A 23,355-nucleotide genomic window follows, 5' to 3' on the forward strand; every position below is an offset into this window, starting at 1 on the left:
TTACACCATTGTAAACTTGACACTGGACCTCAAACATACATTGGGCGAACTGAGATCAGAATCGGGCCCTTGATGCAGTGCCGTGTTGGTTCCTCCTTTGTGCAGTAAGAAGTTCATTCACACTGATGCTTGGACAGAGGTAGAGTCACAAGGCTGACAGTAGCCTATAGTATTACAAGTCACAGATCCAAGACACCTGTTAAAAAGTGAGATACCTTTTCTGCACAGACCAAATCTTTTCCTGTTCAATGCATTCTGAAATAGTCATTCATTCTGTGGAAATGACTTCATTGGGCTCTGATGCTGTTATAGGGGCCAGATAGAGGTTGTTGTTTTTTTTAAGCCAGTATCATCTCAAGCATATAGAATAATGATTGATTTTTCACATTTTAAAATACGGTACAGCCTCAATTATCCAAACCTCAGTGAACCCAAACAAGGTTATATTCCCTGTCATTTATTAATTAAATGGCAAATTGAATCTATTACTAATTATTTCCACAAAGCCATAGGCATGCAGGGCATTTTGGTTATTGGTAAACTTTATTATTAAAACTTATTCAGTTTCCTTCCCATGTTATTCAGACTCTGATGTACACTGAAAATTATTTGTTAAAAAAACATTTACAGCATGTCACTGGGTGGGCTTTGAGTTCTGTAGGTCCTCTGAGGTAGAAGCATCCCCACGACTTAGGGAGGCAGCACTCTTGACAAGTAAACAGACAACAACGTCTCTATGTTTTGTACATAAAACAAAAGCAAAGCTATGTCTTGAGTGCAATCTGACAACTTCTAATCCCACCAGTGTATTACTACGAATGAGTGACTGACTGTTGCAATGGCATGGTATCTGGTAAGATCTTATACTAAATTGTCTCTTTCCTGAGTCTTACCTCTATTCAAGAAAGTTAATGGACATGTAAAAAGGACAAAACTTCCAGTGATATTAAGTAACATGGTGTTCACTCTGATGGCTCTTGCAAGGAAAAAGTGGTCTGCAGTCCCGGGATGCTCTATCTCAAAATGAGTACTAAGATATGGGGGCTCAACAGTGTCTCTCTCCTCGGGGGTTTGAGACATATTGGGGAGAAAAAGGAGGCTGACTGCCTGAGCAATTGTACCTGGAGATAGTATGCCCAGGAAGAGTTCACTGGGCAACAGGACTTAATATGTCAGGAAAAGGTATAGCCAACTCTTCTCCCAGAGCAACTCTGCCAGTGCAGAGGATGAGTAGAAACATATCCCTTCTCCCATGCTCCCCATTACAGCCAATAAGATTATGGCTGACTTCTTTGTGGGTGCACTGGCTCCACGTGCACTTTACTCCTCCTTTTACACTCACACAGGACCATTCACAACAACTTAGTCTTTAGTGCTGAAAGGCAGAAGCAGAAACACCATACTAATGGTTCAGAAATGGGAAGGCCCTCCTGAAAATCTCTGGATATTAAGATAGGCCAGTCTGCCATGATAACCAGCCATAGGTGAGCAGTCACAACACAGCTAATATACGTTCACTATCCTATTTCAGAGAGAGACTCCAGCTTTAATGGTTGCTACTGTTGATTTGCTATTGCACTGCTGACATGCTGGATATTGATTATCAAGACACTAATCTTTCCATGCACAAATACAGCAACACTAGTATACCCTCTCCACCAAGCCTCCCCTAAAGCCAAAGAGTGTGGGAGTTGCAGTGAAATATGCCTGGTGAGAGAAGTGAGTGAACAATCATGAGGTCTGGGGTCTATGTATAGCAGCTTTTCTAAAGAGGCCGAATTCTAGAATAATTTAATCAATGTGTCAGTTATGTATTTTCTGTTATTAATGATATAGCACCTGATTATAAGACATGCTGAGCACACACGACACTCACTGCCTTCAATGATAGCCAAGAGTGCTCAGCACCTATCAGAATCAGGCACTCAGAGCCAAATCCTGGTTAATGGCCAACTCTGACTGATTTTAATGGGAGCAGGGTTTGGCCCACAGTGAACAGGTAAATATGCATATCCCATCTAAAATAAATAACTAACATTAAGGTTGCAAAGTGAAGCATTCAACAGCTGAAATGACAAAATCCAGTCTTCCTGTGAAACTGTACACATTACAATACAGTCCTCAATTCCATGATCATACATTAGGTTTTCTGCAGAATGGATGGCACTCCAGTGAATGAGCCAGATTCAATTTTCTTTTTATCCTCCTTGTTCAATGTGTAGCCCCATGCTTTATTTACCGAACACCATCTAAACCCTGCACCGAAGAAGACATTTTTTTCTTTCTTCACTTGCTTTTCTATGATGCTTATCAGCATAAGCAGTGGTGCCATTTTGGATATTTCTTGCGAGGGGGAAGCGGGGAGCAGGGAAGGAAGGAGGAAAATTCCTGTCTGGACAGAGAGACGGCCAGGACAAATGTGAGTGGTGTTGTGGTCCCGCATGCCTGATCACAATGCCACTCACTGAACTTTGGCTTGCCCTCCCCTCCATCTGTGCAGAGTCAAAACTGAGTGGTGTTGTGACCATGCATCCAAAGCAACACTGGACTGCTCCAGAAGCAGCTGTACTGATTTAGTAAGGGGCTGCTGCTTTGCAGCTCCACTGTCAATGGAACTTTGAGCAAGTGCAAAAACCTTGGGGAAGGGGCAAATGCCCCCCGCAACTGGCGTCAGAGCCAGAGCTGCTCTAGACCAAATGGCACCCCAGGCAACGAGCATATTTGGTGCCCCCCCCATTTGTTAAATTTTTGAATACCTAATTTTTTATTGCATTTGTAGCCCATTTCACGACTTTGATGCACGATTTGCATGCATGATTTATCCCGGTCATATAAGATGATAAATTTGCATGCTAGGATCTGTAAATCTGTATTTATTCATGCCATATAAGCAAATAAAAAATTCATTTCCTCTCAGCTTATAGAATTTTTTTATTTTTAAGAATAACTGAAATGTACTAACATCAAGAGACTGAACTGTGCACCAACACTAGGTGGACTAGTATTAAATAGTGTTACAGTAGCTTTAGAATGTTAACCTTAGTCCTTTAGTTGAAAAGCTCACTTTTCTCACCTTTGCCCTCACAGCGTCAGAGAGATTCAAAGACTGATCAATGGCACTTTCAGGTGATAAAATAGGAAGTGATGTCAGTCTCTCGTCGAAGATCATTGACTGAAGATAAGTTTTCACTAGCCTGAGCTTCATAAAGCTGTCTTCCCCACTCGCGACTGTGACCAGCAACGCAAGCAGAATCCTCAAAGCTATCCACACGTTAGGAAAAGTGTCCTTCAACTCTGCATCATGAATGAACTGGACAGCTTGTTCTCTGATCTCTATTTGGTGGCATTCAAAACCCATGTTTCCCAGCTAGCATTCTACTGCAAATATAACCTGAAGAATGCCCATTGCCATTCCCTTGCTGACTATTTAAAACAAATGAAGCAGAGAATTAGCTACCACAGCCATAAGACTGGTTCAAACCAATGGCCCATCTAGCCCAGTATTCTGTCTTTCTACAGTGACCAGTGCCAGATGCTTCACAGGGAATGAACAGAACAAGGCAATCATCGAGTTATCCATCCTCTGTCATCCAGTCCCAGCTTCTGGAAGATGGAGGTTTAGGGACACCTGGCGCATGGGGTTGCATCCTTGACCATCTTGGGTAATAGCCATTGATGGACCTATTCTCCATGAATTTATTTAACCCAGTTATACTTTTGGCCTTCACAATATCCCATGGCAACAAATTCCACAGGTTAACGATCTGTTGTGTGAAGAAGTACTTGTATATGTTTGTTTTTAACTTGCTGCCTATTCATTTCATTAGGTGATCCCTAATTCCTGCGTTATATGAAGGAGTAAATAACACTATTCACTTTTTCCACACGATTCATGATTGCATAGACCTCTATCATATTCCTGCCTCAGTCATCTCTTTTCTAAGATGAACAATACCAGTCTTTCTAATCTTGCCTTGTATGGAAGCTGTTCCATACCCTTAATCATTTGTGTTGCCCTTCTCTGTACCTTTTCCAATTCTAATACAATTTTTTAGAGCTTGAGCAACCTGAACTGCATGCAGTATTCAAGCTGTGAGCATACCATGGAATTACTGCATGAAAACTACATGAGCAGAACTCTAAGCATGCAAATTATAAAAGTAAGAAAGTCTCATCCAATGAGTCTGAGCCCATCAACTTATTTCAGGAAACTATTGCTGTTTACATAGCACCATTGTTTCACCCGCACTGCTCAAAGAAACAGAAGCAGCTCTCAACTAGTCAGGGAAAAATGAAAATTCCAGTGGTCAGCAGATATCAGACAAGGCCTTCACCCATTAATGCTTAACTACAAATTTGTCCTCGTCTCTGTCCATTTCCAGTATCATTGGGCCAAACCCATTCCTTTTGAGTTAATGAAGGTACACAAGGGATGAATTTCATCCAATATGTGTAAATCTAACTGGACAGGACTGTTTTATTTTCTCCAAACTACCTGACTGGAACCTAGGTCATACTAATAAACCCAGATGCAAAGTTCATACCAAGAACCATATCTAACCTTGTACAAAGTTTTGTGGGAGAGGATGGATCCAGACATTTTCTCTCCCCCCTTTAGAGAGGCAGGTGCCAGATAATAAATAACAACAGCAGCTGATATTTATACAGCACATTACATCTGTAGGTCTCAAAGTGCTTTACAAAAGGTTCCCATTTTGCAAATGGGGAAACTAAGATAAAGAGAGCAAATTACTTGATTAATGGGAGTCAGTGCCAGAGATGAGATTAGAACAATTAGCCACTGAAGCATGCTGAATTTCCCCATAATTTAGGGGTGGTCAATCTGAGGCTTTTTAGTTCGGGTCCATCTTGATTAATAAAAGCAGAAGAGAAAAATCTCTGCTTTTCCATTCCCTCTTGCTCCTGAGTGTCACAGCTTCCTGTTCCTTTTGCTTCCTTTTATAGTCGTCTCTCACCAAGTATTTCAGAAAAAAATGCTAAATAAAGATCACAGCCTGTTCCATTATGTCCCCTTCTTCTTCTCCTCCTCCTCCTTTCTGCATTTTGTGCAATGTTGTGGCACCTATTAACTACCAATGTTTTCAGAATGACATTATACAAGGTGCAGGCTGTACCACTGTGCCCTAAAAATATCAACAACTGCATTAGTCTCACAATAATTAATGGCAGGCATTATGCAAATGACAACTTTTTCACTGCAAAATAATGACATTTCTTCATTTTGAGCAGAGTTATGCAAAACAATGAATTGGGGATGATAAATCACACAGGAGAATTAAGAAAGCCATAACGTTCCTGCCCAAGCAGGCAGAAAGACAGACAGACCGACAATTTAGAACACACAGTTTGTTCTCATACCACTGTTAAATAATAAATAAAAGCATAGCCAGTTGGCTATTAGAATATATGTGCAGTTTGTTTTCCCCCCTATAGGCAACTATACATAAGGGGATGTTAAATTCTAGCAACTGGATCATTACAAGTCACAAGCAAATTTTTCTTTATTAACCTTAATAAGTCATTCACTCAGAGACTATACTCGTCAGGCACATAAAAAGTATCACATGTCATTCTCCTACACATTAACTAATTTCTTATGCAAACATTACAATGTATAGCAATTACTGCCGCTCAGAAAAACAAAGTTGTTTTCAATTTATTTTATTGCTTTTGCACTTGGCTATTTCCCAGAGCACTTTATTGTCTTTCCCTACAGCAGCTTTAGGTGCAATCAAAAAGAAATGCACCAGCTAGGAGCTGTTTCCATGGCACATTCTGACATCTTGTTTTCCTTACAGTGACTCCTTCAGGTAGAGAGTGGGATAGATGGGATCCTCATGTACCAGTGTCTACAAAGCTCATCTAGAATAGCTGTAAATCCCCTATATCCAGCCCTCCTGCACCATTCTCTATATAGCTGTAAACTCCCCTATATCCAGTGCCTCCTGCTGGGACTGAGGGAGCTGGGACTGAAGTATCTGTGCGCTCCTTAATAGGTAGTACCCCTGGACCCTTCTTTATAGTGACCACTGATGGGGAGAGACTGATGTATCAAAGAATCATAAAGATTAAAGTTGGAAAGACCCACTGTATTAAATCATCTCCTCCTCCTCCCACCCCCAAGCAAGGGTATTCCTTACTATGTTTTTCTCATGTTTTGTTTAATCTTATTTTAAATGTGCCATGTAACAGTGCTTTCACCTTGTCCTTTGGGGGAAAATTCCACAGTTTAATCAATTACAAAGTGAGAAAGTTTTCCAGATAATCAGCATTTTTATTAATTTCATTTTATTAAATAGATGTGTTTAATAATCCTGTAACATTTGTTATTGTGTCTCCTGCTGGTAGACTCTGGGACTGAATTAGCTGTGAACTCCCTTAAAGCAATAGCTCCAGAATTATACCCGGCAGTACTTCCCACAGCAAGGTCTTCTCACAGTCACTGAAAGAGACTGGAACTAGAGCAGCTGTGACAATAGGGCTCTTACACTACTTTATGGTGACTTCTCGTGAGGGATTGGTATAAACATGTAATCCAGCCAGCAATTCTATAATATTTTGTTATAAAATCATCTCCCTTCCACCTGGACCAACCACTCCCGCCTCTCCCCCAAAATCTAGTATGGTTGCAGTTACAAATACTCAGCACGCAGCCTGTCAGCAAGGGGCACATATACCACATGATGTGTGGTGATTAAACGGCATGCCTCCCATTAAGGTTAATGGGGAATGGGAGACCAACCACTCATGCATCACAGTGAACAGTCACCTCTAATTGTACCCGAGTCAATAGGAAGAACAAGCGTCACATTTTCTTTCTCCAAAATGTTAAGTGCCATTCCTGTCCCTTTACCTTCACCTAGAGACAACTCCGTACATCACTACCGAAGCCATTCAGCATGCAAAGGGCTGAAGAAAGGTAAATAGCTGGGTTGAAAATAACCTGTGCCCTAGTAAGAGCAGTGGGAGTGATTACCCCTTCCCTTGCTCTTCTTACAACCCATGTTACTATTTTTGAGATACAGTATTTCTCACCACCCTCCCTCCTGAAAATATTTGGAAAAATCCTCCTCTCACCCTAAAGTTAATAACATTTTGCAGCTCTCCTTAAATAAAATTCAGCCCATGCTGGATCAATAAGAATGATGCCTATTTCCCTAATGGCAGCCGATTGCCATTTGCTATTCAAATCAGACTAGATAAATTACAGTACATGCCAAGGAACAGGCCAGTGAATTAAGACAGGCCTCCTGAGGACCAGCGATATTATTAATCTTTTAAGACACTATCATATTTCTTCTTGACAGTGTGCGTAGACTCACAGACACGCTGCACCCAGATTGAAATATCAGTTGCTGCAAAAAATCAATAGCGTTAGAAACACAATCATTTTCAGTCTGCAGGGCCCTAGAAAGCAACACTTGTGTCCCTCCTTCCTTTTGCATCCCTGCCAAAAACGCCAAATATCAATTGCTGAGGGGAAGCCACCATCACTGTCACCTTTTGCCACTGAGGCCATACTTTGATTTGATAAGGAAGTGGTTCTTCGAGGTGGGGTGAGATATGCAGTGTTCTTCTGTAGAGCCCTGCAAATCTGTGGATATCCGCAGACCATGTTTGCAGATCACGGATCAGATGCAGATACACATTTTGTATCCACCCAGGGCTCTATTCATCTGCTCATCTCGTACACCTTACACCACCAGTGCTGGCTCTATCTCTCTGCAGGGATTACAAAGTCAGACACTGCTAGTACATCTGCTATCCCCAGGAAAAATAAAAACAGGGACCTTGGACCTGAACTCACAAAGGGAGACTGTACGAGACAAGAAAGCCAAAGGTTTAAGGGATTTCTCTCCACACTGGTAACAGAAAGAGTCAATTCAAAGGATCTTGATCTCTTTAGACTTGTGGATGATTTCAATAGATGCGGTGACAGCCAGGTAAGCTGTCCCCCTAGTTTCTCCACTGCACTATGTGGGGAAGAAGAAAGGGATCCTTCAGCTGATAATCCAGGAGCAAACCTTTCAAGATTCAGAAGAGGAGTAGGCCCTGGGGGGACTAGATAGCTCAAATGATTTGCAACAAGTATGGAGAGCCTGATTCCCCCTTGCCTTGCCCCTGTGTAGTTATTTACTCCTGTAAAAAATGAGAGTAAAACACTACCATCTCTCCTCACTTCCGATGGTGAGATCATTTTATACCCACTCTGACTAGGGGCAAATTACTACACAATAGGCAAGGCAGTGGAGATTCAGGCCCAGGAACTTTTAATTGTAGCTTGCTAGCTTGAATCCAGCCCAGGTTAGCAGTGATCCAAAAGTGTTTGATGGGTTGGCAAGCCTCTTGTGTGACATGAACTGATGGCCCAACTCCAGTTACATCGCGATTGCCACTAACTGCCCCTGTCTCCTCCACACACATTGTTGGCAGTATCACTAAAGGGGCCAGAGAGAAATCAACCCTTCTCTTTCACTAGAGATAGTCCCCGCTGGTCACCTTAGAGCTCATTAGCAGGTGTGTAAGGGGGAAACTTGCATTGTTGTTGCTCAAGCTCTCCCTGTTTTATGGCTAAATGGAGAACGTAAGGCCCCAAGGTTCTCAGTCCAGGATCTTTTCCCACTGCCCAAACACTTACAACAGAATGAGGTGTAGAACAAGGAGCCTTCAAATTGACACAGGGCTGATGGGGAGGGATAGTATTAATTGCAGCTGGCCGGAGGATGACAATTTAGAATGTATTTATGTTCTGTACTGAATTGAAAACAACACTTTTCAAAAGCTTTCATAGAAAAGAACTGAGCCAAAATGGCTGGGCTTGGATCAAAGATCTCTCTCACGCTCTCGTCAGAAGTGACCAGAGAGCCCCAGACCTCAAACTCTCTCATCAAAAACTCTGTCAAAATCAATACATCTCCGCAAACCACTTTAGTTTTGAGGAAACAGCCCATTTAATCAAAAATATTTTGGCCGGCTCTTAATATTAAGATGATAAAATCAATGATACAATCCTCGATTTAAAAAAAAATTGCTCTGTCCTAGTTATTCACACATCCTGGGGCAGGGCTTGAAAGCCCCTGAAGTACAACCTTGGTACTTGATTCCCTGCCAGTTTTACCAGCTCCCTTGACTTCATTGGAGTCGTTCCTGATTTGTGCCAGTTTCAGTGAGGGGAGAATCACACCCTTTATTTCTACCAGCAAATTTCACGAATTCCATTTTGGGGCATGAGAAGAGGTTAACAGAAACCCTTGGGTTAATCATTTCATTTACTTCTTTTTTTATGTGCTGTCCCCTTAAATTAACCTCTAATCTTATTAATCCAGGAAAAACAATATCCTGATTATCTACCACCACATTTGTAAACAGCTGTCTGCCCAGTTGTACATTAACCCGGGAAATAAAAAACAAAGATGAGATGGGCAGAAGCACTTGCTGCTGCTGTCATTGCTTGAGGGCCAAATCCTGTAGCCCTGACTCACATGTAGTCCAATTAAAGCCAACGGGGCTCACAAAGGAAATGGCTACAGGATCTGGCTTTTAAGCTATAAAGAGAATGATAGAGGTGGTAACACAAGGCAAAAAGTAAATATGCAAAGGGGGCCAGTCCAGGTTGCACTGGTGCCTGAGGAAGAATGGGATTTGATGTCTCCTCAAATCACTCCCTTATCTGTTGTTCCCCCTGTCCATTGGTCCCCTGTGTGTGCCATTTCCTCTGACTAAAGAGCATCCTTGCATGTCCTTGATCCCTTGGAGTGGGAACCACTAGTTCTGAAGATACCACAGAATCTGTTGCACCAGGCACAGCAGGGCTTCTATGGAAGTCCCACAGTAGTCATCCCAAAGGATGGTGCAGTTCACCTAAGACCTGCTGACACCAGCTGCACACTCTATAGAAACAATGACAACTTTCTGGGGAGGAAGTGGGAGGCAGAAACTGCGTAGCCAGAGATAAGCAGTTTGGTTCAGTCTGTTGGTGAGCAACTATGGCCGTCCCAATACTACGCTGCTACTCTGGAGGTCACTCAGCCTATACCGAACTCCACAACTGTACAAAAAAGCCACAAGGGATATCATGGGCCACTGTTTTCAGTGGAAATTCCATCCTAGACACAAGGCTACAGACATCAAAGTGTTTATCAGACAATACATTAAAGATAAGAATTACCCTGGGTGAACATTTATAAATGCACTGATCACCAGGACAGCAATTCAGGGCTTCTAGAATACTGGATAATGAAAGCTCCTTCATATACCCACAGGTTTGCACTGAGCAATGCAGGGCAGGCTCACCCACACTGTGTACGCTATTACTGAGCCACATGCTGAGTCTGCAGGGACCACTGTCTCATTGGAAAGGAGCATAATTCTCTTGGATCTGTCTGCACAAATTTCATTTTTTTTTAAAAAGGTGCTGTTATGGACTTCTCCTGCCCTCCATTACACTCTACATGGTGCTTTGGTGACGTGATCTTTTCTGTATTAACTGCCCATCCACCCCTCTTCAGGCCTCAGAGATATCAGATATTTTTCTCCTGAGAAGCAAGATCATGACAGCAGCGGGATGGTACTAGGAAGGCCATATCACTAGATGAACTCTGTCATGCTGAAAAATACTCTCTTGGGATTTAAATGGGGCTCTGCACATTTTATTTCTGACATTTCTGTTTTAAAACGAGGGCAAAAGGAACGTTCAAGTAAAGCATTAGGGCCATTGCTGCTGATCAAAGATTGGTCAGGGAAGATTCCTAGGCAAGTCCCTCTGGGTGCATGCTGCAGAGTTTGCACACTATAATGTTTAAATACCATTGCGAAGTTTAAACACTAGTGACAAACCAAGTTAGGTTAAAAGCAAGATTTCCATTGCAAAACACCCCTACATGCCATCCTTGTTGACAGGCAATGCTTGGCACTGCTGTCAGCTACAGGCTACAAAAGGAAAAGGAAGAAAGTAAATGTACAGTAAGCTTAAGACACACACACAGAAACACACACACACTGAGCTGTCTGATATTTCTCCCCACTCCCATGTCTCAATCAAAAGATATTGCTCTGGTTTTATAGGGAAGGGAAGGTTACTGCACTGAAATCTGCCCATGGCATGTAATCCAACACGTCTGGGTCCACTTCTCAAGACTGACAAAAGGGCCGAGCAAGCCAATCCTCTGATGTGGAATCAGCATGGGAAGGGTGATCAAACTATGGGTTGGGATCCACTGTGTCCACTCTAAAAACAGAGGGACAGAGATGGAAATTGTAGGCATTATCAGGGGAAGTGAATGGGCAGGGGAGAGCCAGTAGAGGAACCAGAGAGAAGGTTAGGTGGCATAAAACAGAGAGTGAGGGGGTGCAAATTGCAAGGTGTGGGATGAAGGGAACATAATGTTAGGGAAGGAGGAACCTAATGAGGATCTGGATGGGAAAAGGAGAGAGAAGAGTCAGAAAGCAAGGGAGGAAGTAAGGGGTGAAGGCACAGAGGGGGAGCTGGAGCGGAGAACAGAGAATGGGAAGATGATGAGGTGCAAGAGAATCAGTGGAGGGGAGGGGAGGGAAAGAAAAGGGATGAAAGGACAGATGTGGTAGGGAAAGGAAGGAGAGAAGAGAGACCAGGTGTTCAAGAGATGCCATCAAGGAGGAGAACCTCCCTATGCAGCTAAACAGCATTTGGGTGGGAGGGTGCGCTCTGCCTTAGGAGGTGTGGACAGTTTAGTAGGAGATAGGGGGTAGGGCTTGATTCGTTTTTTGCCTAGCAGTGAGCACATCTGGCAACCCTTTATTGGAGTAAACTATTTTCCAGAGCTGAGATAGGCATGCTTCAATCTCTAACACTTTCAGCAGCTGCTTTGGAATGGATAGAAAAATACCCAAATAAAATTCGTACTAGGATATTTGAAGCCTTTCACCTCTTGATCACTGATCCAAATTAAGCCATGCTCAGTAGTGACCAAAAGTCACTGCTCTTTGGTACCTGTTCAGTGACCTCTGTGAAATGAGTGTGGGGTTGCAGTCCACTTCCCAGAGTACAAGTGTCCATGGCACATTAAAAAGAAGGCCCAGCTGACACTGATTGGTGCTCCTGTTGGCACTCTCAGCAAAGAGGCCACAGAGATTGGGGAACTAATCCTGAGATATGTTGAGCACCTGCTATTCCTGTTCATTAACCTGGAACTGGAGGGCACTTAGCCTCTTGCACAAAGCAATCAACAGTTCACCGCACCAAGCAATGAGCTCTCCCCTGGCCCAAAGAAATGGTCCCTCCAAGTCAGCGATGAGTCTTGTTAATAGGCCAGTGAGGCAAAACCAACTATGCTGTAACTCTTGTGTGGGTAAAGAGCTGATTTCACACTCTGGGGCTATCAATCACAAGCAGTGAATTCACACATGCACGCACAACCCCTTCCCCTCCCGAAACATCAGCTGAAGCCATGAGTGTTCATCTAATTCAGTCACTAGATTTTAATTGCAAGGAGACACAGCAGATGGTTGACTCCGCTTGAACCTGTAGGAGTCACTGAAGTCAATGGGAAATGTATTAGAAAAAGCCCCAATTTAATTAGCCAGAATATTTTACACGGATTAGTTTCTGAAGGCAAGCCCTCCCACACCTTTCTCAGTACCCATCAGGTTGCTGTCGTTTTCCATCACTATCTCTCCCTGTCTCTTAGTGTCTTAAGAAACCAATGGCAATAATGACAGACAGATGCAAACAAGGTTTTGGTAATTACAACACCGAAGCTGGTGGTTGTTTGAATATCATTTTATTCCTTCCAAGCAAACAGGTCCTTGGACTCCACAGCCCTAGAGCTTCAGACAGGGGCGGTGGTGATTATATTATGACATTACAGTGCAGACTGGCAGATCAGACAAAGTGGATTTCACTCAGTAATTAAACTGCAGTATCTTTCGCCTAAAGTCCAGGGCAGGATTAATCGAAAGGTAGCTCTTTATCATTGAGATTAGTGCTGGGATTTGAAGAGCAAGTCCGCAGATTCACGATTTGATAGCTAGTCCTGAGCACCAGCTGATGGGGCCTGCACAGCTGTCTAACTTGCAAAAAATAACATCAGATCAAGAAGCATTATACCAAGAAGGTTATACCCTTCCCTTTATTTTATTTGTAGCTGAAGTAAATGCAGATTGATTAAAGCATTACAACTTCTGCCACTTTGTTTGGTGGTCTGTGGATGACCATTTAAACAACCTGTTAATACAAAATTCCTCCCAGTCCCACATTATACAGTACCTGCAGGATATACTCATCACTTTCTCTGTTGCCTGAATTTTAATCTGCAGGGTTTGAAAAACCCACTTGTGTGTGACAGGTAGGCAGCTTTCCTGGGCAAGTGCCATTGGTTTCTACAGTACCTACATTTTCATGTAATAAATGAAAGGGTAATATTCCCAGATGGTGGAAATCAGCATTGCTTCTTTGTAGCCAATAGAGCTATGCTGATTTACACCAGCTGAGGATCTTGCCCTAAGTTTCTAGTTTTTATGGTTGTACAATATACCTGTCCAATCATGAACTAAGTGAAAACTGATGCTGTCTTTCTGAGTCTGCAGAGAGACAGCTCCAGTACCTCTGGTTCTGCCCATAGCTTTACCCAGCTGCACCAAAGTGAAAACAAACCAATATGGCCATTTATTATTTTCCAGGCAGCTGTGAAATTGATAGGAAGCAGGTCAATTTCACTCTGCTGCTACCTGGGAAAACAACAGTAGAGGCAGACACTGAGGATATTCACTGGGGAGGATAATCCCAAAATGGAAGCGGAATGGGGGGCAGTGATGGAAATTTCTGCTTTCTCCCTCCTCACAGCAGTCAGGAGACTCTGGAATGGGAGGCTATGGGGTGGAGATGGGGAGAGAGACATAACATGAAAAACACCCTTATTCACATAAAATCACATTAAAACTATTTTAAAATGTTATAAAATTACAATATACGCATAAAAATATATGAATAAAATAATGAAAAAACATGTCTTAAGTGAACATTAAACATGGATCACTAAAGTAGCATCATCACCAAGTTCACTCAAAATATTGTTTACACACCAAGTCAACTGAAAAGTGTCCAGGTTACAAGTTAGTTTATCAAAGGTGTAATCAGCCTGGACACAGCCAGTGTGTAGAACAGCCCAAGCACATCACACCACTCCACCCCGGCCTCTCTGTTCTGATGAGATTTCAAAAACGGCTAGGTTTGCTTGACCCAGTAAAAATTTAGCCAGGCAGGAAACCAGCCAAATGCGAGCATTGTATCTCACTCTGAAAACAAACAGAAGCTTTGAGAAAACCAGACCCAAACCACTGAAAAGCAGCTTAAAAAAAAAAAAAAGAAAAAAAAAAGGTGAATCAAACAGAGGCAAGGTAGGAAAAAATGAAATGCTGTGTCTGAAATCGAACAGAAGGAGCACTGTGCAGACACCTCAGAGGTAATATGGTGCCCAAAACAATTGGTTGCTATGATGCTATGCAGGGACCTTCCACTGCAAGTCACTGGATACTCAGGAAAAGGAGGTTTGTACAACATATTCCAAGCCGGGAACATAGAGTTACTCAGGACAGAGGCATCCTCCAGGCTGTATCTGGGAGATCAAAAAGGGTGGCAGCATAACTCTGCACTTTGACACACATACCACAAAGCTGTTTCTTGGTCACGCTTGCTAAAGCAACATTCACTAAACCCTTGCAGGACAACAATCCGCCTGGCTGCACAAGGATCTCATCCACAGAAGGGGAGTGAGGGGAACACAGGAGTCCCCCCGAAGGAACAATCCCTGAAAAAAAAACATTCTGCAAATATTGAGCAGCCTGCTGAGGTAGCGCTGCCTGGAGTTCAGAAAGGACCTTATCCAAAAAATACACAGACTAGATTCTGGTCTAAACAGTAAGAGGTATTGCCAACTTCCAGTTTGACAAGCTAGGCGCTATCAGATGAGACAGTTTGGTTAACCCAGCCTGAGGAAAGGCAGAAAACAGGTTCCTGAAGGAAACTGGAGGAACAGTGGCTCTTCCAAGAGCCATAAACTGGAAAAGGCCTGGTCCAGATGCACACTTTGCAGCAGATGCCAGGCATTAAAAAAGAGCACTATAGAATGGAAGCAAATATAGACTCTGTAATCAACCAGGTGCCAAAAAAATTGGTGAGTAAAAGCCCATCCCACTAGCATGATGGAGGAGAAAGAAGGCAAGGGACTTCCAGGCCAGTGGGGAGTCAGCGTACAGCAACCGCTGAACAGGCCAGAAATGAAAGGCCGCAACGACTGCTTAATTTGTAATGAAAGAGGTGCCGGAGATCAAGCAATTAGGTGCCAGGGCTCCAGAAATTTTTTTACATTCAATGTAAAAAATGGCCCAGAGGTGCCAGGGCTATGAATTGCCAAGCCTAGAGGTGCTGGGGCTCATCCCAGGCAAATTACAAATTAAGCACTGGCTGCAATCCTGACTAAATCAGTGAGCCCCTGACCCCTGTCATGTAATGGCAGGAACAGCAAAGGAGGGCACAACCAGTGTAACGATTCCAAAAGAAATGGTAAATATGCCTCTGAATCCAGTCCTAAAGGCCCAGGGAGGGTCCAGACACACTAGCTGGTGCCACACATGGAGGTCACAAGGCTGCTGGCAATCAAAACCCACCCCCGCAAAAGAAAGTCCAAGAAGGAGGTAGCATCATTTCTGCAAGTGCCCCGAACCGTCTCCTCAGCCCCTTCCCAGTTCCTTAACATATACTGTTACTGTTGATCTGAAAAAGACCCTCAATACCTTAATCCGAGAGTTGCCCCATGGCAATTGTTGAGACAACAAAGGGCTGCACTGCCAGGAGCCCAGTAAAATCGAATTGCTCTTAGCCCAATTAGTGTGGGCAGAAGACGCCTGTTCATACACTTGTAAACAAGCACAAAGTGCCTGCACGTCACTGTCAGATGTGATAAAAAGCGGAGATATCATCAGCAAAGGCAGACGGATGAACCAGGGAAGCATCCGGCACCATGGCACAGAAAGGCCAGTAAGACAGCTTCGCGGGGGAGGTGGTGCAGGAATGGCTCCAAACTCAGAGCACGCAGCATCCCAGACAGAGAATACCTCTGACGAATGCCTCTGCAAACTGGGAAGCAGTGGCTAAGAGCTGCATTTATTTTTAGGACAATACAAATGTTATAGTACAGTAAAGAAATATATGAAGAGAACACTGGCCCAATCCACAAAGCTTCTAATGTTTTTAAAAGATAACTATGGTTAACCCTATCAAAGGCCTTCCTCTGGTCCATTGAAACAAGCCCCACATCAGATTACAATGTTTGCTAACAGTAAAAACATCACAAATTAAAAACAAATAATCCAAAATACAGCCGTTAGGAATACAATATATTTGATCAGGGTGTGTAAAGAGCCCAGACAGTCCTTCAGTCAATTGGCTAGGTTCTGGATAAAATCTGATAATCAGATAAGAGAAGGGAAATAGGTCTCCAGTTCTGTAAGTCACAGAAGTCCTCTTTTTGTGCAGCAGGGTGATCACTGTCCTGCAGCAACTGAGGGGCAGTTCTTTCTCCTGGATTTACTCCAGCACCACCAGAAAAAAAGTAAGGACTGATAATATGACAGAAATACTAGTAAATTTCATATAGCAGACCATCAATACCTAGGGCACCTAGGGTTCTCTGCAGAGAACTGGTGGACTGAAACAGAGAGCTCTTGCAGCAACAGCGGGGTGTCCAGACACCACTGTTCCTCACCAGTCAGATGGGGTAACTGTTGGTGCAGCTCCTCCATTGCCAGCACATCACAGCGTACCATAAAAAGAACCTGCTGTGTTATGGATCTCAGCAGTGTCAGCCATCAGATGACCATCTGACAGTCATAGGGGAAAAAATCTGCTGATGACCCATAGACTTTTTTTTCCAACCTGAAAAAGAACATGGTGGGAGTGCCAATAGCATGCAGCAGAGTATAATGGACCTGAATCAGGGCTCCTTGCCCATCTCTTCCACCAAACATCTCAGGAGTTGGTACTTCTCGGTTAAGGTTTGGTGACTCTGCACTGGGTTTTCCAAATCAAGGTTGCCATGAAGGTCGAAGATGTCTCATTCCAGGACACTCATGGCCAAATGCAAGGACTGCGTGGCAGCCCGGTACACTTAAGGAAGAACAGTTGGATCTGGATCTTTCTGACATCCCACCACTGTCTAATACACTTTCCCACCACTGTTTCATACAGAGGCTTATGCTGCTGCCAATGTTCCCAAAACACAGCAAACATCTCAGTGAAATTCAAGTCTTATAATTTGGTATTAAAGCATTCAGCCACCATTGTAACATTCTCATAATTCACGAGGGAGAAAGTTTCACTGCGAGCAGATAGCATATCTTTAGTCTCAAGAGGGGAAGACAGTGGGTTGGGACTCAGCATCATCCCTGCAGCATGCAGGATCAGGGCTTGAGGACTCACCATGTCAGAGGAGGACAGTACCCCACTGGCAACGCCAGGCATGGAGCTATCACCCAACACAACACTATTCTCCTTCTCAGGGCACACAGCTCCATCCTCAGCCAGTGCCAGCAGCTCAGGCACCGCCAAAGTTTTAGTCCTCTTAGAAATAGTGCTGCATAAATCCGTCTCATCGGTCTGTTCTTCACCCATATCTCTAGTACCTCTCTCTGCTTTCTCTGCAGAGAGGTGCAGCTCAAACTCCAGGACTCGCCTCTGTCCAGGTATAAGTGATGGAGTCACGACAGAGGGCACCTGGGGGGGCGCTTTTCCCTGGACAATGGCAGACCATGTATGGCAGTGGTGCGGGGAGACAGAATCTGGCAGTGCAGATGCAGGTTCTGTCTCCTGCTGGCCCCTTGGATGTCCCAACACCCCCTGCTCCCCACTGTACAGTGGTCCCACATTCTTATCAGGGACCCTCAAGCCAGCAGTGCATATGCAGAATCAGGGTCACCACAAAGAAAACATTTCATATTTTCAAAGGTAGCAAATACTGTAAAATCTGCCTCATCTATGTGGTACTTTAAAACCAAGTTCAAGGGCTGTTCAGGGGTATTTAGAGCCACATAAACCTGGCACTGGAATGACATAACATGCCCCACATTTGGGTTCTTGCAGACGAATGGAATCATCCTAACAGCAGGAACGATCTTCCCCTAATGGGAGAGATCACACACTGGTGTCTCATTGTGAAGGAAGGGGGGACATTTGTACTTTAGTAGCAGGAGTAAACAAGGATAAAACTTGAACAAAAGCCTCCTTGACCGAGTCCTTCCTGTACTGAACGATTCACAAACTACTCTTGGGCCAGGAAAATCACTACAGATCTGCTCATTCAAGAGGCAGATTTTATATTAATACAACCAATAACGTTACCTACACTCAGCAACACATCCTCCAGTGCAGGAGACAGCAGGCACACACCGAACCCCATGCTTGTGGATCAAATTGCTAAACCCCTCTGAAGTGGACCCCAGGGGGAAAACCCCTCCAAACCCACAAGGAAAAGGATGGAGGCAGGGGAGACCAACAACACTCTTAAAGCAAAGAAACAGCAAGTAATAAAAAACAAAACCAAGTATCTTCATCCTGGCTAGTGGATTCAGTCCTTGGGTTTGCAGATGTTGCCTTGGGTTTGCAGATGTTGGGTGTATTTTTCAAGCCATACCAATCACAAAAGATGTGAATCAAGGACCAACCTTTGTTCATTTGTTTCCCAACTAGGGTTGTTCAAAACTGTATTTTTCAACAGATAATTGGGATTTTTTCCCCAGAAGTGTCTATTTTCCTTGAAAATTGTATCATTTCAGTCAGGAAATTCTCAGTTGAAAACTCAGAAGTTTTCAATCAACAGCCAAGACGTTTTCATCTGAATATTCATGGAATGTGTGCAGGTGTGTGTTTCCAATAAAAAAATCAAAACTTTTCACAGAGAATTTTTTTTTCCAATTAGCTCTATATCTAACTTATACGAGTATGAAGACTCAAAACGGCAGGGTGAGGATGGGGCAAGCAGTGTGTATGCAATTAGGATTGAAATGGTTTCATTTTATGTTAGAAATGAGCACAAATCAAACCCCTGGGGTTCTGAGTGTGAGGAACTGGTTTCTGAATCTGGATCAGAACTTCATTGCTTGGCCCCATCTCTGTAATTTGACCAACTCAAAATCTCAGACACATCCTTTGACATTTTTGTTTATACACTGTCTGTCACTGGCTGCCTTATGTATTTAAATTGTAAACTCTTTAGGGCAGGGATGGGCTCCTACTCAGTGTTTGCATACCACTTACTGCAGTGGGACCCTGATCTTGTCTGGGGATTCCAGATGCTATTGCAATACAAATAATTTATAAACTAAAATAATAATAAACTAAACAAATGATCAGGCAAACGAGTTATCGTAGTTGTGAAACTTTTTTGTAGCTATTTTTTAAATTGATTCTATAGCAAAAAGAATTCATAGACAGCTGTAAAAAGATTCACAGATGTTAAAGCCAGAATGGATCTTTATTATCATCTAGTTTGACCTCTTGCACAACACAGGGCATAAGATTTCACTCAGTGATACTTGCATGGAGCCCACTAACTTATGGTTGAACTAGGGCGTAGCTTTTAGAAAGACATCCAATCTCAATTCAGAGTTCAAGTGACAGAAAAACCACCACATCCCCTGGTAAGTTGTTCCAGTGGTTACTCTCACTTCCCAAACTCACTATTAGCAGGACTATTGATTAATTTAAAAAAAAATCTTAATTAGGGATGGATCCAAGCTCTAAAATCCAGGTGTTTATCAGATCAATCTGGCTTGTGAATGCCTGAATGTTCAGGGGTGTTTGGATGTAACAGTTGAGTCATTACAAAGAAAAGAATCAACTGCAATGTTTGGACTTGGATTCCTACATTGAACACCCATGAATTTTGGAGGGGCTAAGATCTGGGCTTATGATTCATTCTCATCTCTAGTTTCAACTATCAACATCCATTATTTTAGGTCCTGCATGTGAAGTCACGCATCTGATCTTGAGAATATCCATTGTAGAGATCCAGGTTTACTAAAATAATAAAAATACAGAAATACAGTGAAAGCAAATGGGTTTGTAATCAATAATGAATGGAACGAGTGACATTCCCTTATCCAAATCCCTCATTGCTCTTTCACTGCAAGGCAATTCAGCCTTGAGACAAGGATTTAGTGTAGCTCCATTGTAAATAAGATAAGGACTTTTCAAGCATCCACTATGAGAATGCTTTCGAGCCCATTGTCAGGAATTCTCCCAGTCAGCTAGAAAGGTATTTCTAAGAACACCTTTATTTTAACCTGCATTGATCTCCTTAAACAACTGTGTATTTAATTGATAATAATTAAACCCAATAACTGACCCAAGAGCATTCTCAAGCTGTAAAACTGTATATATAAACTTGTTGCAGGCTTTTTAGTTGTTCTGTGGGTGGGATCAGCCTACTAGCCATAGACTCTCACAGTCTGGCATCCTTTGCCCTCTATCTTTTGAGATGATTTAAATATCTGCAGACTCCTCTTCACTGAGGAACAGGTTCATCTGCTCTTGGTGGGAGAGATGGCTAGCAGTGAAAGTTTTTAGCTAGCCAGGACCACCAGGGATGAAATTGTGGCCTCACTGAAGTCAATGGAAAAACTTCCCATTGACCTCATTGGGGCCAGAATTTCACCTCAGATTCTCACAAGATTGAAGATCAAAAGCTTTCTTCCTGAATCATCTAGCAAGCAAAAGCCTATTACATCCTACATCAGACAGCATTTTTAGCTAAAGTTTACATGCCCACAGAGATTAACTGTTTCCTCAGATCAGACACAGAGGTCAGTGGGCAGTGAGTCTCTGGAACTAGGGCATAAAGCTTGGCTTTTAGTTCATCAATATTCACTAAGAATTAACGTGCATGCTTGTTGCCGTGAAATGACATGAAGAATTGGAGACAAAGATGAAGAAATAGAGCCCAAGAGAAGACAGGAAAAGAACAGCTGAAGCAAAAAGCCTGGGTCCAGTGGTTATTTTTTATTCTATTTTACAGTCTGCTCTTAGATAGCCCTTTCTCATCACAGTATTGTGAAAACTGTATGGAGTTAGTCTGAAGAGTTTCTGATAGCCCTGCTGACAAAACATAGACCAGTTCAAGGCCCTTAATACTGTTACAGACAAAAGATTAAGTCCCCAGCTCCCCTAATCCAACTCTAACCATAGTATGTGAACAAAATCTCACTTTAAAGACCTCATGTTATGTATATAAAGATTCTCAACCAAATTTCTAATGAAATGCAAGGAAATATTCCATCAGCCCACAACCCCAGTGAAGCCACCTCTGGAGCCAGCTAGACAGACAAATTGTACAAAACATGCTGCACTAAAGTGGGGAAAGAAGGAGGAATTTTTTCCCAAGGACATTGAGCTAAACCTCTAGCAAACAGACAGACAAATAGAGAAATGCCATCAAGTAGCCTGTTAGACCTCACTTTGATCAGCCAGTCCTTAGTAACAAAGATCAATTATTTATCTATATGTGCATATGCATGTAGATAGATACACAGAAAAAGCAAATTTTTAATCTGTGTCCCTCCAATATTCACACAGGGTAACATTCATGCTGGTTCAGAGGGCCAGCACAATGCCTAACAAAGTCCCACTGCTTTACTAGCGCTCTGCAGAGAGGTAAATTTCACCCACAAAAGCAGTGAGTGCCACAGTTTTATGACCTCAGCTGAAATACAAACATCTAGTATGCTACCAGGCAGTTAATTTATATACCTCAAAAGGATAAAGGACTAAGTTGCTGCTGTGGAGATTTGAACTTCATTTGCAGAAATGGCAAGGGACTGCAAACCTGGTGCTCAGATCATTAATCCACCCCGTGCCAAAATGAAAATATAACGTAAGTGCAACATAGCCAACTCCAAGTGTTGAATGAATCAGGCCACCAAAATCCTGAGACTGACTAAAAATCATGAGATTAAAACAAAATCGGTGTTGGATTCTTTTTTTCTTGCCTTCTAGTTTCTGAGCCTTTAGGTTACCTTGGGGGTCACACATTCAAGGTTTCCTGCACAACTTTTTTGTTTTTAAACGAAAGATGAGATTCTCACCTAATCACCTAACTCCAAGAGCTGAGGCTTTAAGAAAAACAACAGAAATTGCAATACTCACAATAAAATTGTGACAGTTGGCAACACTGTAAACAATGCACACACATTCCCTCTGTCCAGGACAGAGTCACAGGTTTACATAACATATACAAGCACTGAGATTACACATTAAGGGCCTGATGCCACATGACTCTGAGCAGCTCTGTGGATGCGCTGAGCACCCTAAGCAGGCAGTGACTTCACTATGCATGTTAAACCCTTCATAGCAATACTCTATACCTTGTAGTACGGGGCCCTAAAATTCCAAATCCTGATGAACTCAGTGGCAAAACTCCCATAAACTTCAATGTAATAAAACTAGCATGAGTATTAGATTTTCAACTATTCCCAATAAATGTAAGTGATCAAAGATACTTAGGAACCACCATACTCCTTTCCATTCCACCAACCACTTAGAAGAAAAAAACCTACCAACATGCCTTTCAGAATGATTTTGCTTTTTGAAATTTAAGTCACAGATGAATGCTTGGACAAGACCATGAAAGAGAGGAAGAGAACACCCAGACACCTATGCCAAAAGTAACTGCATATGTTCCCCAGACTCAGAAGAAGCTCTTAGTTCTTAGCCCATATGTTAGTCAGATGAACTAAGTTAAATCATAAGTCTACAGGAAGACATCCTGGGGGCTGTGACTGTGATGCACTGATTAAGAATCTGTTCTTCCCAATTAAAGACATATCCATAATTACTTCCACTTGAGTCACCCACACTTTCTGTAATATATATACCCTCAATAGATATTTAATATATTATGTTAAGTGTGTCAAATATAACATCAATTAATAATACTTTATGTCTGTGGTGCCTTTTATCCAAACCAGAGCAGTTTACAAGCATTAATAAATCAATACCCCTGCATTAACAACCCGATTTATGAGATAGGAAAACTGAGGCAAAGAGTGGTGACATGCACCAGGGTCACACAGCAACTCTTGGCAAATCTGGGAATGCTTCTGATTCCCAGACCGGGGCTTTAACCACAAGTCCATTCTTCAATTTTAAAACTGTTTTTGTGTTTTACAAAAGCATCAATGGCTTTCCACAATCCAATTAACACTGAGCATGGTTATAAATAGTTAGTCAAGGTAATCAATGATCCTCACCTTTAAGGCTCCCTGTCTTTATCAAATCTATTAACATGTAAGAAATACAGTTTTCAAAAC

At 42.6% G+C, this 23,355-nt stretch overlaps 1 protein-coding gene across 34 annotated transcripts in view; it reads right to left on the reverse strand.

The window, feature by feature from the left end:
• Positions 1 to 23,355, reverse strand: part of ZBTB20 (zinc finger and BTB domain containing 20) — a 646,879-nt gene that overhangs the window by 330,554 nt on the left and 292,970 nt on the right. The gene's annotated exons all lie outside the window — the stretch shown is intronic.

The sequence above is a fragment of the Mauremys reevesii genome, linkage group 1 (genome assembly GCF_016161935.1).
Source record: "Mauremys reevesii isolate NIE-2019 linkage group 1, ASM1616193v1, whole genome shotgun sequence".
Lineage (NCBI taxonomy): Eukaryota > Metazoa > Chordata > Testudines > Geoemydidae > Mauremys > Mauremys reevesii.